General features: G+C 38.1%; 1 long non-coding RNA gene and 1 pseudogene across 3 annotated transcripts in view; one reads left to right on the forward strand and one right to left on the reverse strand.

Moving 5' to 3' along the window:
- LOC112809615 (uncharacterized) overlaps positions 1 to 17,816 on the reverse strand; it is a 115,048-nt gene that overhangs the window by 57,584 nt on the left and 39,648 nt on the right. The gene's annotated exons all lie outside the window — the stretch shown is intronic.
- On the forward strand, positions 857 to 17,353 carry LOC112809562 (14-3-3 protein zeta/delta pseudogene; annotated as a pseudogene).

Here is a 17,816-nt window from a genome sequence, read left to right on the forward strand (position 1 = left end):
AAGGACAAAGAAGACTTCCGCTAAGTTGTACTGATGGGAATAAACAATGGAAAAGCTACTGTCTTCATTCCCCACTAATGTATCTGCTAACACTTGCTTTTAGTGGTTCTGGGATCCTGTCTAATCCCTGGGTGTCCTAAATGATGGCACTTTCACAGCTTCCTGTGGTAGATAGATTATTCTAAAAACTTACAGTTTTTATGGTCAGAGGACTCTTTCCTGAAAATCCATTCTAAGGGTTCTCCTTCAATTTCCTCCTGCTCTGTCTTCCTTCCATCTTAGTAATTATTGATTGTTTCTAACTTCTGCAGCCTGACTCATCCTGTAGGTGTTTATGGCAGCAATCTGTATTCTCAGATATTTCCTCTGTAGTCAAACTCATTCGTACCCTCATCACCTTAGTGTGAATTCTCTGTATGTCCTCCAGTTGGGCTCAAGTGTATGTGATTTTTCCATCGTGTTTAAAACTCTCACTCATGGTGAAGATAATTAAAACTATCTTTTTAGAAAAACGTTAATAGCTGGTCAGACTATGATTTACCCACTAGTAACTTTTTGGCCCTGAGAAAATGTACCCAAAATATGAACATAATGAGTTAGCCTTCACTTTGTTTAGTCAGCAGAAATATGAGCAATTTATTTTCCGTGGATGATTAGAATGCTTTACTGAGAAGCTTATTGACCTTTTAAGCCGACGTTCTGTCAGACAATGTGACATTCTGCCCAAGCCTGTGATCCATGAGGTTTCCCCCAAAGGTTGTTATTAGGAGGAGGAGGAAGGATAATGCGCTGATGGCACCCAGGGATTGTTTTGCTTATTTTTGCAAGACTGTGTGAATCTGCCTAATTAGGGAATATGGAGCAGACTTTGGAACCAGACAAGCCTGACGAGAAAGCCAAATCTGCCACCCACCAGCTGTATGACCACAGGTGTGTTGGGTAAAGTCTGCAAACCATTGTTTCTTTATTTATAAGAAGAGGATACTAATATCTACCAATTAAAGTAGTAAAGTATTTTTTTTTGTTCAGAATCTCTTCCATGAAAGTTTTTTGAATGAATTAAGGAAAAAATTTAACTTTTGCACTTCATACTCTTCTCAAGAGTATAATGACAGCCCTTAGACACAGATTCAGATCTTATTGATAAGTGTTGCAATGATGCTCAGTTTCTTTTTACACTTTTCATGGTTTTAAACATTCATTTCAATCCAAATGAATGGTATTTTTCAACTAGAAATGATATTAACTTATTTCATTTGTTACGCATTGATCATGACAACAACCGCCATTCAACAATCCTTACAGAGAAAATGATACCTTATAAACAAAAATAGAAGTATAACCAAGGACTCAGCTATCCATCTTAATTAGTAGGCACATACCACTATTTATAGACCTGCCACCTGATACTCTCCCCCTGCCCTTTAATGCAGATGCATCTGTTTGCTTTCTAAATGCTGTCAGTAATAATGTCAAATTATATAGAAGTATTTATCTTGACAGTATTCCTTCACTTTCCCTAGACTTTCTTATTTTAGATCATAGTTGGCCATTTGGTGACTTTTTGTATACTTTCTACTAGTTACAACCATGGACTTTGTGTCAGGCAGACCGGAGGTATCTATTCCTAGAGTTATCATATGTATTGTGCCCATAGGTAAATTACTTACCTTGTCTAGATTTACTGTCTATCCACAATAACGGTCTCTAAGTGGTTATACTAAGTGTTTGTTTAGATAATGTTGATAAAGCATTTAGCACAAATCTTGCCACATTTGAAGTACTCACTTTAACTCTGTTAATATCATTGAAATTCAATTTAAAAAGCATAATGCATATATCTGATTTGGGGCTAGGACACTAAAAGCTCAGGAAATCCCGCCATTTGGGGCCACATGGATGGACCCGAAAGACATTATACTCAGTGAAATAAGCCAGACCTAGAAAGACACCTACTCTATGATCTCACTTCTTTGTGGAATCTAAAATAGTCAAACCAAAAGAAACAGTAAAATCGTGCCTCCCAAGGGCTTGGGCGAGGTGGGGAGGTGGGGGAGATAATGATCAGAGGGTACACGGTTTCAGTAATTGGGAGAACTATTATACAGCAGAGTGCCTGTAGCTAATGACACGGTATTGTATACTTAGAGGTTGCTTTACTCATGGACGTCCCTTAACAAGGCCTTAGCAGTGTTTTGGCCGACTCTGGCACACTCGGCATGCTCAAGGACTCTCTCGTAGACTCCCACATCATTATACTACCTCTTACTCTTGTCTGCCCTGCCGGTTCCCAGGCTGGTAGTCTTTCCTCTTCATTGTTCTCTCTCTCTGCTCTGAATCTCAGCTGCAGAGTTGTTGGGGTTTTTTCTTTTTCTTTTAATGAAGAAAACTTTCTTCCCAATGATCTAGGCAAGATTTTCACGAATGGGAACTGCTCCCTCAAATCTGAGACAATATCCTCCCAGGTTCTCTTTTCCTTTCTTACCAGCTGTTTGTCACAAATATCAACACGTTCTCCTTTGTTGTGCATTTAGTTTTCTTTCAGCAAATAACCTTGATTCTACATAACAAAAGGGAGTGTAGACAGCTGATCTAGGAAACAAAACTTTTTACCCCTAGGACCGGGGATGGGCATTGAGGGGACCACATATGTCCACTAATTAAAAATATACATGTATTATTCCCTGTTATATATACATCTGTTCCTCTGTGGATGCCTTCCACTATCTTGTGATTTTTTTCACTCAGTTCTAGTGGATTCCATAGCATTCCTCATGGAAGATCTAGCTCAGTTTCTCCTTCCTCTTCAAGCCTTCAGTCTTCTCAAGTCCTCTCTTGCTTACTGACTCACAGAGAATAAGGCTATTTAATATGATATTGTAATTTAATTTGTACAAATTCTGACACATGATTCCATGTATTTTTCAGGGCTTTCTCTAGACTCAGAGGAAATGTGTTTTCCTTAAACTTATATGCTCACAAGAATTAGTTCTCAGGGGGCGCCTGGGTGGCTCAGTCAGTTAAGCGTCTGCCTTTGGCTCAGGTCATGATCCCAGGGTCCTGGGATCGAGCCCCGAATCAGGTTCCCTGCTTGGCGGGAAGCCTGCTTCTCCCTCCCCCACTTCCCCTGTTTGTGTTCCTGCTCTCGCTGTGTCTCTCTCTCTGTGTCAAATAAATACATAAAGATCTCTAAAAAATAAAAATAAATAAATAAAAAAGGGGACTACCTCCTTTAAAAAAAAAGAATTAGTTCTCAGCCTTAGACTGAACAAAAAGATGATTGAGAAGACAGAGAATTAACAGGATGAAGATGAAGAAGCCATCTTAAAGGAGGAACAAAAGTTAGCCAGGTTGCCTTAGTTTTAAAGCGGAGCCTGAGACTAAGGCTTATATGCAGGTAGTTTGTTTGGGAATTGATCCTAAGCTGCACAAGTAAGGGACAGCAGGAGCAAAACAGGGAAGGTGGGCAAACCAATGTAAGCATATGTTATTGGGTTGGATACCAAGACCAGTAACCGGTGCTTGATTATGTGGAACTTTCTCAGGAACGTTTTAGAATATTCTCAAAACTATCCACCCAGAGGGTGAAGGAGGAAACATTTATTTATATCTCCTATTGTTCAAGAATGGTATTTACCCAAAGAATACAAAAATGCTAATTTAAAGGAATACATGCATTCCTATGTTCATAACAGCATTATTTACAATAGCCAAGATATGGAAGCAGCCCAAGCATCCAACAATTGATGAGTAGATAAAAAAGGGGGGGAAATCGGAAGGGGAGACGAACCATGAGAGACGATGGACTCTGAAAAACAAACTGAGGGTTCTAGAGGGGAGGGGGGTGGGGGGATGGGTTAGCCTGGTGATGGGTATTAAAGAGGGCACATTCTGCATGGAGCACTGGGTGTTATATGCAAACAATGAATCATGGAACACTACCTCAAAAACTAATGATGTAATGTATGGTGATTAACATAACAATAAAAAATTAAAAAAATAAAACAAAAAAGATATATATATGTATGTGGTGTGTGTATATATATGTATATATAATGGAATATGATTCAGCCATAAAGAATGAAATCTTGCCATTTGCAATGACACGGATGGAGCTAGAGAGTATAATGCCAAGCGAAGTAAGTCAGAGAAAAGCAAGCATCATATGATTTTAGTCATATGTGGAATTTAAGATACAAGACAAATGAGAAAAAAAAAGAGAGAAAGAGAGAGACAAAACCAAGAAATAGACTCTTAATTATAGAGAACTGATGGTTACCAGAGAGGAGGAGGTGGGAGCATGTATTAAACAGGTGATGAGGATTAATGAGTGCAGTTGTCTTTTTTTTTTAAGATTTTATTTATTTATTTGACAGAGAGAGACACAGTGAGAGAGGGAACACAAGCAGGGGGAGTGGGAGAGGGAGAAGCAGGTTTCCCGCCGAGAAGGGAGCCCAACGCGGGGCTCGATCCCAGGACCCTGGGATCATGACCTGAGCTGAAGGCAGTTTCTTAACCGACTGAGCCACCCAGGTGCCCTGAGTTCACTTGTCTTGATGAGAATGGGTGATATATGGAATTGTTGAATCACTCCATTTTACACCTGAAACTAACACTGCATGTTAACTAACTGGAATTAAAATAAAAATGTAAAAAGTCAAAAGAAAAAAAAGGTGAAAAAGAAAAAGAAAAAAAAATAATGGCCCCACAGGCATCAATTTCTCCTGTACCCATTCATGAGTATCAGGCAAATTTCCACCAGCATCTCACATGGCAACATGAGAAAAACCCATGGCAGGATATGAAACATACACATACAGGCCCACACTCGTGTCAGACTCCTTGAAGCCACCACAAAACTACTGACACACAGTGTAGCAAGTCAGAAATGGACCCAAGAGGGTTTGAAGAGACACATAAGAAATATCTGATTCACAGATCAAGGGAAGAAAGGTAGCACAAACATAAGGAAAAACAATACAGTGGTGTGAGCCCAGAATGATTTAAAAAAAGTAATGCATCAAGAATAGTCATCTAAAACCAGGTATGGTGAGACAAGAAACTGGAGAAGTAGATGGAGCTTTCATGGCATGCTAAGAAACTTGGAATTAATTCTATAATTAATGGGAAATAAATGAATGATTTAAAGGGATGTAATCATTGCAAATGTTTCAATCTATAATAAAGCAGTTGGCAAGAACTGGGATAAAAAAACAACATTGGAAAGCAGTAAATGGAATGGCAGGAAGAAAAATATTATTTGAAAAGTTGGTATTTTTGCTTCAGCAAATGATATGTCAAGTCAGTGGCTCTAAACTAGGGGCAATTTTACCTCCCAGGGGACATTTAGCAATGACTAGACATTCTTGTTTGTCGCAAATGGGAGGATGCTACCATATGGGCAGAGGACAAGGAGGCTGCTACATATTCAACACACAGAACAGCCTCCAATAACAAAGAATTATCCAGCCCCCAGTGTCAGTAGTAAAGTGGAGAAACCATAGATTAGGTACTTAGTTTTAGCTCAGCCAAAGCATATAAGTATGCATATACTTATACATATACATAGCTTGATGGCATTGAAGAAATAACAAAGTAATCAGGAGGATAAGCAAGATCCAGGGGCAGAAGGAAAACCAGAGAAGGTAAGGTTGTTATTATGATAGTGTCGAAGTAAATTTGGTGAGAACATATACCTTCATAATACTGAGTTCTTCACCCCATGAACATGATACAGCTCTAAATTATTTATGCTTTTTGAAATCTGTTAGCAATTATTTGTAGTTTTCAATACAGAAGTCTTTCATGTCTTTTTAAAAAATATCTTCCTGGGGCGCCTGGGTGGCTCAGTCGTTAAGCATCTGCCTTCAGCTCAGGTCATTATCCCGGGGTCCTGGGATGGAGCCCCGCATCGGGCTCCGTGCTCCATGGGAAGCCTGCTTCTCCCTCTCCCACTCCCCCTGCTTGTGTTCCCTCTCTTGCTGTGTCTCTCTGTCAAATGAATAAATAAAATCTTTAAAAAAAATAAAAATAAAAAATATCTTCCTAAGTACTTTGGGTTTTATGATGCTCTTATAAATATTGTTTTATTTCACCTTCCAATTGTTTGTATTAACATATAAATAAAATTGACTTTTTGGATTGACCTTACTAAATTCACTTATTAATTACAGAATTAAAAACTTTGTAAATTTAATTTTCTGCAGTAGAGTTTTTTTTTCCAGAGCAGATTTTTTTATTGTTATGTTAATCACCATACATTACATCATTAGTTCTTGATGTAGTGTTCCATGATTCATTGTTTGTGCATAACACCCAGTGCTCCACGCAGAACGTGCCCTCTTTAATACCCATCACCAGGCTAACCCATCCCCTCACCCCCCTCCCCTCTAGAACCCTCAGTTTATTTTTCAGAGTCCATCGTCTCTCATGGTTTGTCTCTCCCTCCGACTTACTGCCCTTCATTCTTCCCCTCCTGCTATCTTCTTCTTTTTCTTTTTTCTTAACATATGTTGCATTATTTGTTTCAGAAGTACAGATCTGTGATTCAACAGTCTTGCACAATTCACAGCGCTCACCATAGCACATACCCTACCCAATGTCTATCACCCAGCCACCCCATCCCTCCCACCCCCCACCACTCCAGCAACACTCAGTTTGTTTCCTGAGATTAAGAATTCCTCATATTAGTGAGGTCATGTGATACATGTCTTTCTCTGATTGACTTATTTCACTCAGCATAACACCCTCCAGTTCCATCCACGTCGTTGCAAATGGCAAGATCTCATTCCTTTTGATGGCTGCATAATATTCCATTGTGTATATATACCACCTCTTCTTTATCCATTCATCTGTCGATGGACATCTTGGCTCTTTTCACAGTTTGGCTATTGTGGACATTGCTGCTATACACATCGGGGTGCACATACCCCTTCGGATCCCTACATTTGTATCTTTGGGGTAAATACCCAGTAGTGCAATTGCTGGATCGTATGGTAGCTCTGTTTTCAACTGTTTGAGGAACCTCCATACTGTTTTCCAGAGTGGTTGCACCAGCTTGCATTCCCACCAACAGTGTAGGAGGGTTTCCCTTACAGTAGAGTTTTTTTAATAATCTTATAACTGGATGAATGAAAGCACCCTGTTACATTCTAAAATTCCTCACTCTGATTGACCAGTTGTTTTCAGACATTTTTAGTGGCAAAAACCTTTATTCAAATGAATTTTAACTGGCAGCCCAAACAAATACAACAGATAAATCAGAGTTTCTCTGGCTGAAGTTTGTGTGAGATGAGGGAAGCAAAACCCAACCTGCTTAGCCCAGCAACCACCAGTGTGTATTATGTGGGAATTTGTCAGAGCCCCCAAGGGCTCCACCGAATGTAGCTAGCAAACCAGAGCAGGTTCCGGGGGCCTTGCATACAGGATAAGAATTCAAACTTAAGGAAATAGTCAAACGTCTATATTTATTGAATGAAAATTTTTTATTGAAAGACAATATAACAAACAGAGAAAGAGAAGCATAAGTGCATATGGGACTATTTTAAAAACATAAGAAAACACTTATAAGGAAAGTGGAGTAACTTTGAGCACAGGCAACACTCAGAATGGGAATCAGAGATAGTTTATTATCCCTGGAAAATCCAATGTCAAATTAAAAGCATGGAAAAGCAAAGAAAATAAGAAGGGAACACACACACACACACACACACACACACACACACACACACACACACACACCCTCCCTAGAGAGACAGAACAGCAGAAGCTTTTGAGTCCAATGGTAAAAAATTGAATCCTTGCTCAAATTGATACTACTGTGTGACCTTGGCCAACTTCCTTCAACTCTCTAACCCTTAATTGGTTTATCTATAAAATTAGCTTTTTTGAAGTTATGGAAGTAAACTACTTCCCATCAGTAAGAGCTTACTTATAGGTTTCTTAAAAAGAAAAGTCTCTACCCCCACCCCCACCCACCCAATTCAGCACCCTTCTCTATCAGGCTAGCTCTCCTAAAATTGTACATGCATAAGCTAAATAGTAATGGTGAACTTGTGCACATTTGATTTTTAGGAATTATGGTATAATAGCAAGAGCATTCATGCCATATAAAAAAATCAATTCCAGGTAGATTAAAAACCTAAATGTGAAAGGCAAAACCATAAAGCTTTTAGAAAATAATATGGAAGAATATATTAATATCTTTGGTATCTTAAAATACAAAAAGCAGTAGCCATGAAGAAAAAGATTAATAAATTCAACAATGTTAAAATTATGATCATTATTTTGCCTTCTTCAAAAGATATCATTTTTAAAAAGTCAAGCACCATGGAATGGAAAAAGGTATTTACATCACATATAGCTGATAAAAGGATTTTATCCAGATTATTTATGATAAGGAAGAAAACTCTAAAAAGTCAGACAACCAGAGCGTAAAACAGGTAAAAGACTTAGAACATTTCACAAAAGAGGAAACCAAATAACTAGTAAACATACACTAAAGGCACTAAACTTCAGAAGTCAAGAAAATGCTAAATAATATTTTACTTCATACTAATATATGTTAACAAGCATATAGAGCTACCGGAATTCTCCTACATGGCTGGAAGGATTGTAAATTGGTACCTCTTTGATAAAGCTCTTTGTTTACCTCTTTGGTGAACAATATACCATAATCTAGAAATGTTGAAGAGGTAGTCCCTTTAATTCAGAAATTTCACCCCTGTGTATAGTCCATAGAGATAAACAATGCTTTTTTGCAATAGATACAAGAATGTTGAGAGCACAGTTGCTCCTAATTGTCAGATTGTTGGAAGCAATCCAAATGCCACACAACTTTAGAATGGGAAACACATTGTGGATACATAAATAAAGCAGACCACAGGTACAGCAAAAACAGTGTCTGTAAAAGACATCATTTTGAACAAAAGAGAGCAAGTAACAAAAGATTATAGACACTGTGTTTACATAGAGTTCTAAAAAAGACAAAATGACACTATGTTTAAAAGTGCGATGAAACCCAACACCCAGCCCTCCCCACCGTGAGAAAGGAAATTCCTCACCTCACCACACTTCAGTTGGAGTCAAAAGTGGGGGTCTTTACAGGTTAAGAGCTGGCGCTCCCTGGGCAGAGAGCCTCCTTGCTTCCACTCAGTCACACACCTGCTCACACACGTGCATAGTTACAAGGAAACACACTCATACTACTCTTCCCTCCAGTCACAGTACCCCTAAATGTACAAGAACAGGCATGCTCAGCTGCCCTCTGGTTCTGCAGGTGTCTGCGCATGTGTAAGACACACGTTCATTGCCAACATTGCACATAAACACCCTTCCCACACACTTGCACTGGCAGGGAATTTTTCAAACTTGTTCATCCTTTTAAAAATGTATATATGAGTAGCAAACTTATAAAGGAACTCAAGGAAATCATTTAAAATGAGTTAGGAGAGTAGTCGCCTCTGGGGAGAAATGAGGGATCTGTGATTTGTGAGGCGCATCAGTCAGGGTCCCAAACAACTGTAACAGAGGAGAAATTACAAATATGTAACTACAATTCTGAGAAATCCGTTATGGCTCAGGGAGGTACATGCGGAAGGACAAACTTGGGAGGGGTGTCCTTCCTCAAGATTGGGGCTCGTACCTTGTTAAGAAAGTGTGGTAGTTGGGACCCACAGCGTGGCGGAAGTTCACGGAGTTTCCGAGGCCGAAGATGGTTCACAGTCACTGGGCAAGCAGGAAACATCCCTCTGGGGTACAGACGGGTCAAGGTTAAATGATAGACACCAAGGGAGTTAGGACATCGCCTCGTTGAGAATCCTGCATCAGCAATGCGGCACATACTTAGAGACCATACATGCCAAAGGCAACACACACTGGAGTAAGAGAAAAACCCCTTCCTCTGGCAAAGTCCCTCTAGCTCCCTCTACCCATAACGCTTAATATCGCATTGGCAGCCAAGAAAAAAAGTGCTTAAAGCCCTATTATCGCGGAGCAGATAAAAAAAGGTGAGTTTCAAGGCGAGAGGCAATCAACTGATAACTGGCACAGAGGAGCTAGAGAGCCTTCTGTGATGCCAGTAATGTTCTAATACTTCACGGCTGTGATAATTACACAGGTGTTCTCATTACAGCTATTGTTAAACTGAATAAGTATTATGCATGTTTCTCTATGTTATCTTTCATAATAAGATGTTGATTTTAAAAATCAAATAAGCATATATATGATTAGCATTTAGCTAACTTAAATTGTACCTTATCTCCTGCTGTTAACTAACCACAAATTCTTTGCTAAGCCCCCCAATTTTTCCTCATCCTGAATCCATTGTCTTTAAAATGGAGATGGTAATACCTGTCCAGTTGTTTGAAGCAATTCACATTTTCTAACAAAAGAAAAGGAAAAAAAATAAGTTAATATGTACAAAAGTGTTTTGAAGGCCATGTGAACATGTATAATTAAAAATAAGAATTATTAATTTGTCAATAATTTTCAAAACTCTGGTTTTTGCAAAGAAAAGTATATTACTCAGTGTTCTCCAGAAAAACAGAACCCATGAAATATATACATAAAATAAGTGATTGGCTCACATGATTATGGAGGCCTAGGATTCCCACAATCTGTCTTCTTCAAGCTGGATACCCAGGAAAGCGAGTGGGGTAATTCTAGTCCAAGTCTGAAGGCCCGAGAACCAGGAGAACCAATGGTGTAAGTCCCAGTCCAAGGGCAGGAGAAGACCAATGTGTCACCTCAACAGTCAGGCAGAGAGAATTCTCCCTTCCTCCATCTCTTTGGTCTATTCATTCCCTCAACAGATTAGATGATGCCCATCTACATTGGTGAAGACAATCTACTTCACTCTGTTCACAAATTCAAGTGCTAATCTCTTCCAGAAAAACCATGGCAGACACATCTAGAAATATTTATTCAAATATCTGAGTCAAATCCAGTCAAACTGACACATAAAATTAACCATCATAAAAAGCACATATTCATTTTAACAGTAATATTACTACCAAAAAGACCAAGAATTAAAAGTCTAATGCTGGTCTTCTCATTGAGAATCAAGAACATGTATACAATTATTTACACAAAAAGTAAATGTTTCTTCTCTTACTGTCTGAAGCATATATTTTCCAAGCTGAAAGTGACCTAGAAATTATCTAGTCCAATCCTTCATTTGTAAATATGAAAACATTGATGATAGAAATGCTCATGTGTTCAGTTAATGAATTCCAGAGTTAGAATTATAATCCAATCTTCTAACACACAATTTATGTCCATCCCAGACTATTACACTGAGGATCTTAACAAATCCCCTAAAGTTGCAGAAAATCTGTGAGTATGAAAAGAAGCAGCAGCTGTGGTCTACTTCCTTCTTTACTCATTTGATTTCTCCCCTTTTGAGTAGGTTTGAAACTGAGGTTTATTACCAGTAGGTAGCCTCTGGCCGTGTGAGGGGAAGATGAGCCTGCCTTAATGGAATAAAAAATGAAAAGTGTGATAAGATGTAATGAAGTGAAATAGAAGACCGTCACTGTTTGGGGGCTGCAGCAGGCTGGGCTGTGCTTAGGTGGGCACACACGAGATCAGGACTGTGTCGAGTGAACACGCTATCATTTGAGTCTCTGAAATCCCACACATCTATGAGTTGATGTGAAGAATGAATGGTAGCACAATGTTATTATGATACTTAATCTTAGTTAAAATCCAGTTTGAAGAAAAGAGTTGAAGCAAAGTTTGACTCTTCCCTCTAATGACTTATTTATTTTTTTAAGAATTTATTTATTTATTTGAGAGAGAGAGAGAGAAAGAGAGAGAACATGAGTGGAGGGGGTAAGGGCAGAGGGAGAGGAAGAAGCAGACTCCCAACTAAGCAGGGACCCTGCTGCGGGGCTCGATCCCAGGACTCTGGGATCATGACCTGAGCCGAAGGCAGATGCTTAACCAATTGAGTCACCTGGGTGCCCCTCTAATAACTTATTTAAATAATAAGTTCTGAACCAATTCTACCCCAGAGTTCATCAATAGGTTACAAAACACACTCACAGACAATAATTACTACAGTCTCGTCGCAGAGCAGGTGGAGGTTATTTGGGGAACCTGGACAGAGAAAGTGTTCCTCGCCTAAAATCAGAAACCCTGAGTCTTTGTGAAGTTTTGACTTGTATAAGAGTTGAAACAGCTCTGACATCCTCCATTACCTGTGGAATGTAAAATGCGGCCATTCTTAGCTGGATGACAGTGATAAAGTGCAAACTAATGGTGTTCACCCTCTGCACAGACCCTGATGTACCTGGCCTTTTCAAAACAGGGAGGCTAATGTCTAACAAGTCATGTAAAAGTCATAGTGAATGAACCTTAAAGTAAATGCAACATAACATCCCTTTGCATTTCAGTTTTCCTTGAAATATCATCACTTTAAGTTCAGAGTCAAAGCCAAAAGGCAACGATTCTGGGTGAGTTTTGAAATGTGTGTTAACTTAACCAGAAAACAATCCAGCAAAAAGAAGGCTGAATCACTTGCTGTCGCTTGACAGTTTTAGCACTCGCTTTTCGCTTTGGTAATCAAAGTGCTGGAATTGGATTCAAGATACTTTCCCTGAAATTAGAATTCAATCATTTTTAGTCAAAAGCCAAAACAGCAATTTAAGAAAATATAAATTAGTTTCACCATAGAAAATACTGGAAATGGAGGCTTTTTGAATACCTCCCATGTAGAGATGTTTTTGCATATGTTATATGCAAAATGACTACACATAACCTTCTGAGTAGATATACTTCTATTTTTTTCTCATTTTACTGACATGGCAACTTAAGTTCAGAAACGTAAAAGAATCATTCAAAGTCATGAATTCAGTAGGTGGCAGATCATAATAAAACTGCAGCCTTGTTCACAATTTGTTTGTTTTAAATATATAACACAACATTAACTCTGTTAATCACTATATTTAGAGCAGCACAAACTGCATCATATAGATGCTTGATTGGTTAGTTTAACCTGTATGCATCTCCTTCTGTAGTGGAACACCGGGTTTCTATCACACTTCTAAGACTGCAGGAGGGAGGGTAGGGAGCCAGGATATCACAGAGGAGGTATGAGAGAAGAAAGAGTGATTGAAAAATGGCATACAAAATTAGTGAATCAGAATTGAGGTGCTCCGGCTTCCAAGGCATATCACTGTAAGAAAATAAAATTAAGAGGAAAAGATTCGGACTTCAGAAAGAAAAGAAAATGCTTCCTCGGCTCTGACCTAATCAGCTGAAGGGTTTTATAGTTGAGATTTGTGTCTCTCCACTTGCTCCTTTTAGAGACGTCTTAAATACTTAAAGGCTTCGTGCATTCTCCTTTAAACAGAAACTTCCATAGAGAAAAGGCTATAGCTTGATCCTCCCATAATTGTGAGTTACAGTTTGTGGCCCATATTTTTTCCAACTTTATTGAGAAATGATTGACAAATAAAAATCATATATATTTAAGGTGTACAATGTGACATTTTAATATATGTGTACATTATGAAATGATTACCACAATCAAGCTAATTAACATATTCAGCACGCTGCTTAGTTATGTGTGTGTGTGTGTGTGTGTGTGTGTGGCAAGAACACTTAAAGATCTAAGAAGATAAGATCTGAAAGGTTCTAAGAAGAAGGATAAATCTTGAGGCTTCTACACCTGACTGGCAATGAGATTCAACTAATTAAACAAACAAGTAAAAGTGAGAACAAGAACTCAGAAGGTAATTGGTATAATCTACACCTAGGTACCTGCAGTGACCAACCTGTGATCAAACAGACATCATATAGATTCAGAATGTAGCCTCCAATTTAATTTCAGGATGAGCGCTTTTTATTATTTTTTTATTTTTATTTTTTTAAGAGAGAAAGTGCAAGCAGGGGGAGGGGGAGAGCATGGGCAGAGGGAGAGGGAGAGAGAGAGAATCTTAAGCAGGCTCAGCACAGAGCCCGAGGAGGGGCTTGATCTCACCACCCTGAGATCATGACCTGAGCCAAAACCAAGAATTGGAAGCTTAACCGACTGAGCCACCGAAGCACCCCAGGATAAGAGCTTTATAGAAAGCTGCCTTCATCTGGCTACTTCTCTGTAATAGGAAAAATAAAGCAAAATTATCTTCTCATTGGAATTATTTTGTACAATAAATAGGTAGTCTAATTTGTAAAATTTATACCCTCTCCCCTTGGGATTCAGTAAAGTAAAATAGATGAATGTGTTTTGTTACCTGTTAAATGACACTCTTTTCTGGATGTTAGTCATATTTTATTTTATTTTATGGTTTGGTGTTTTAAAGTGACCATTTTTCAACTTTTTAAAGATACATATTTTTAAAACTTTTTACTAAAGGTCAAAAAGTTAAACGTCAGTAAATATCTTTATTTTCCATAAATTGGTTCTCATGCAAAAAAAAATGCTGAATAAGAGTATAAATGACAAGGTGGGCCATTAAAAGGGTAGGGTACTCCAGATCTGGATAATAAGTTATTCCAGTTTAGTGATGCTAATAAATTAGCCATTTCCTGGAAAGTTCCAACATCTTTATAACATTTTTACAATGTTTCCTAACTTTTGGTCAATGCTATTTTTCTTTAGAATTACAGATACCGGTATGGAGGAAAAGCTTCTGGTTCTATTATGATACAAAGAATATATTTTCCAAGGTGGTTTTGTTTCAGAGAGGAGTGTTTGTATTGTTCCCTTTAGTTAGCTTAGTTTAGTTTATTTTTGTTTGTTTTGAACCGAAGAAAAGGAAAATATATAGATGTTGTTCCAAAATAGCACAGGGAAAAAAATACAGAGATAGTGAGAAGAGCCTGTCAATGCAGGTGTGAGACGCCCCAGTGACTCTCCCACCACAGACGCAGCCTAGCAGATTTTCTTGGGCTTTGACAGGAATAGACAGAGTATTAGTGAAAAGCATCCCACAGTTACACTCAGGGTTGTTGATACTTCTTCAAGAAATAAAAATCAACTTGTTCTTTCTTTCCTCAGTTAATCATTTTTGGTTTGATGTATAGGTTTCTAAACACATACAAATCCACTGGGAACCTATTTCTACAGGTTATTTTCTAGGGTGAGGAGGGTCTTGAATCTAGCCTCTCTTAGGTAGAAAATTCCTCTTCCAAAGCTCAGGACAAAACCGTATCACAAAATGTCATTATAGAAACACTTAACTGGGACAAAATTATTTCTAAATAAACTTTTTTAAAAAAGATTTTATTTATTTATTTGACAGAGAGAGGCACAGCGAGAGAGGGAACACAAGCAGGGGGAGTGGGAGAGGGAGAAGCCGGCTTCCCGCGGAGCAGGGAGCCGGGCGCGGGGCTCGATCCCAGGACCCTGGGATCGTGACCTGAGCTGAAGGCAGACGCTCAATGACTGAGCCACCCAGGCGCCCCTAAATGAACTCTTTATAATTGTCCTATGTTGAGTTCTTACTCTGTGCTAAGTGCCTTGTATATATTATTTCATTTAATACTATAAACATATTAAAATCTATCAAATATGTACTGTTATTATTATTATCTTGATATTACAGAAGAGGAAGCCAGGATATAGAAGATTTACTTGTTCAACACCAAATAGCTACTAAGTTACAGAGTTAGAATGTGAACCCAGGCCTACTTGTTTCCGAAACTTACACCCTCAATGTTTGCTTTCTACTATCTCTCAAGCAATGGATTTCAGTGCAAGAAAATAGTCTGGATGATATCTGACAGCTAATTAATGTGTTGGAGCAATAGTACAGGTATCTTTAAAAATCAGTTCTATCAAAGAAATGATAGTGATTGCTATGTGGAATTCCCTCTCTCGCTGTGTCTCTGTCAAATAAACAAAAATAAACAAAATCTTAAAAAAATAAAAAAAATAAAATCCTTAATCTATCTGGTGATGATTTTATTTTTGTGGGTAACCAGTCATCCAGTTTCATTTACTGAATTCTCTCACCTTTCCTTACTGTTGAGACAGGCCACCCCGATGTACCTAAATTTCAATGGATGCCTGAGTCTAGTTCTGAGTTCTCTGTTCGATCCCATTGGCCAATTTTCTATCCCTGTGCCAGTTACATACTGTCTTTATTATTATAGCTTATAAAAAGTCCCATAAGTAATATGAATAAGCCTGTAATATTTTATTTTCAAAATGAAATACGAAGCAACAGTCAAAATGAATGAATTGTAGCTAACTACAATAATAAGTATGAACATTAACAATATATTATTTGTAGAAAAAAAGCCCTAAATTATTACATATAACAGCATATAATTTTTAATAAAGTTAAAAACAACTGAAAAACATGCCTTTTTTGGGTATATAAGACAATTAAAAGAAATTATACAAAAAGAAAATGTGTAAGACTGCTCTTCTTCAGGCTTATATTAGAAAATCCATAAATATAATTCACCACGTTAAGGTATTAAAAGAGAAAAACAATATGACTATTTCAAATAGGTTCAGAAAAAGCATTTGATAAAATTCAAAAACAACTTTTAGTAATTCAGAAATAGATGAGAATACCATTGATCTGATAAAAATATCTTTGAAAACAAAAGGGCAGAAATTACTGAGCCCCATCTATCTTCTACCAACCACTTCAGACACAAAAAGGAAAAGTTAAGCTGGAATAGAAGCAAAACTGACCAAGTAGGCTAAGCAATCTGATGACTCGGCAGCCTGCATAATGTCTGTAACCAAGCAAGGAGCTGAATTATCTCCAATGAGGAAAGTATCTTTTTCTCAGTTACTTGCAAAACATGTAAAGAGCCATAGGTCATTTTGGAGAGTCATCTCAAGTACTGAGCTAAGGACAGAAGATGCTGAGGGGGAAAAAAAAAAGTATTATTCATGAGTACAGAGAGAAAATTGTGACGAGGCTTAGAGTACATCTGCGATGATATACTATCTCTTTTGAAGTTCTTGATCACAATGCTTTGCGAGCAGAGAGCGAAATCTTCTATTTGAAAGTGAAAGGGGACTCTTACTATTACACGGCTGAGGTAGCTTCTGTGCTGACAGGAAAGGGATTGTGGATCAGTCACCACAAGCATACCAACAAGCTTTGAAATAAGCAGAAAGGACGTGCCAATGGACACATCCTATCAGATGGGGTCTCATCCTTAACTTTTCTGTCTTTTACTATAAGGTCTGAACTCCTCTGAGCAAGCCTGCTCTCTTGCATAGACAACTTTTGATGAGACCATTGCTGAACTTGATACACTGAGTGAAGAGTCATACAAAGACAGCAGGCTAATAATGCAATGACTGAGAGGCAATTTGACCTTGCAAACACTGGATAACCAAGGAAACAAAGCTGAAGCAGGAAAAAGAAGGGAAAATTAGCCTTCCAAATTTTGTCAGCCTCATTCTAAAATTTACAGAGTAGACTGTTTATCATCCAAGCTATCCCACAGATTTTTGTTTATGATTTGTGATAGGTTTATGTTACTTCTATTTGAAGTTTTATCTTTCTTGTTTGATTTTTCTGTTTAGTATTAGAGGAGTAGAGCGGACTGACATGTAGGGAATTGTCTTTTTTTGGCCTTTATTTATTTATTCATTGTTAATCAAGTTTTTAATTCCAGTATAGTTAACATAGAGTGTTATATTAGTTTCAGGTGTACCATATACCGATTCCATACATTACCTTGTGCTCATCATCACAAGAGGACTCCCTGGCAGGTGTCTGGTTTTGAGGCACTTAATATAGGAATGTGGAATTTTTATTCAACTTATAAATGTTTGGCCCAGTGCTTTGCGTATATTGTGGCTATATCTCAATGGTCATGACATGTTAAATGAGGTG

The sequence above is a fragment of the Callorhinus ursinus genome, unplaced genomic scaffold, assembly GCF_003265705.2.
Source record: "Callorhinus ursinus isolate GAN/ISIS: 27379988/994484 unplaced genomic scaffold, GSC_fseal_2.0 scaffold42, whole genome shotgun sequence".
NCBI classification, from domain to species: domain Eukaryota; kingdom Metazoa; phylum Chordata; class Mammalia; order Carnivora; family Otariidae; genus Callorhinus; species Callorhinus ursinus.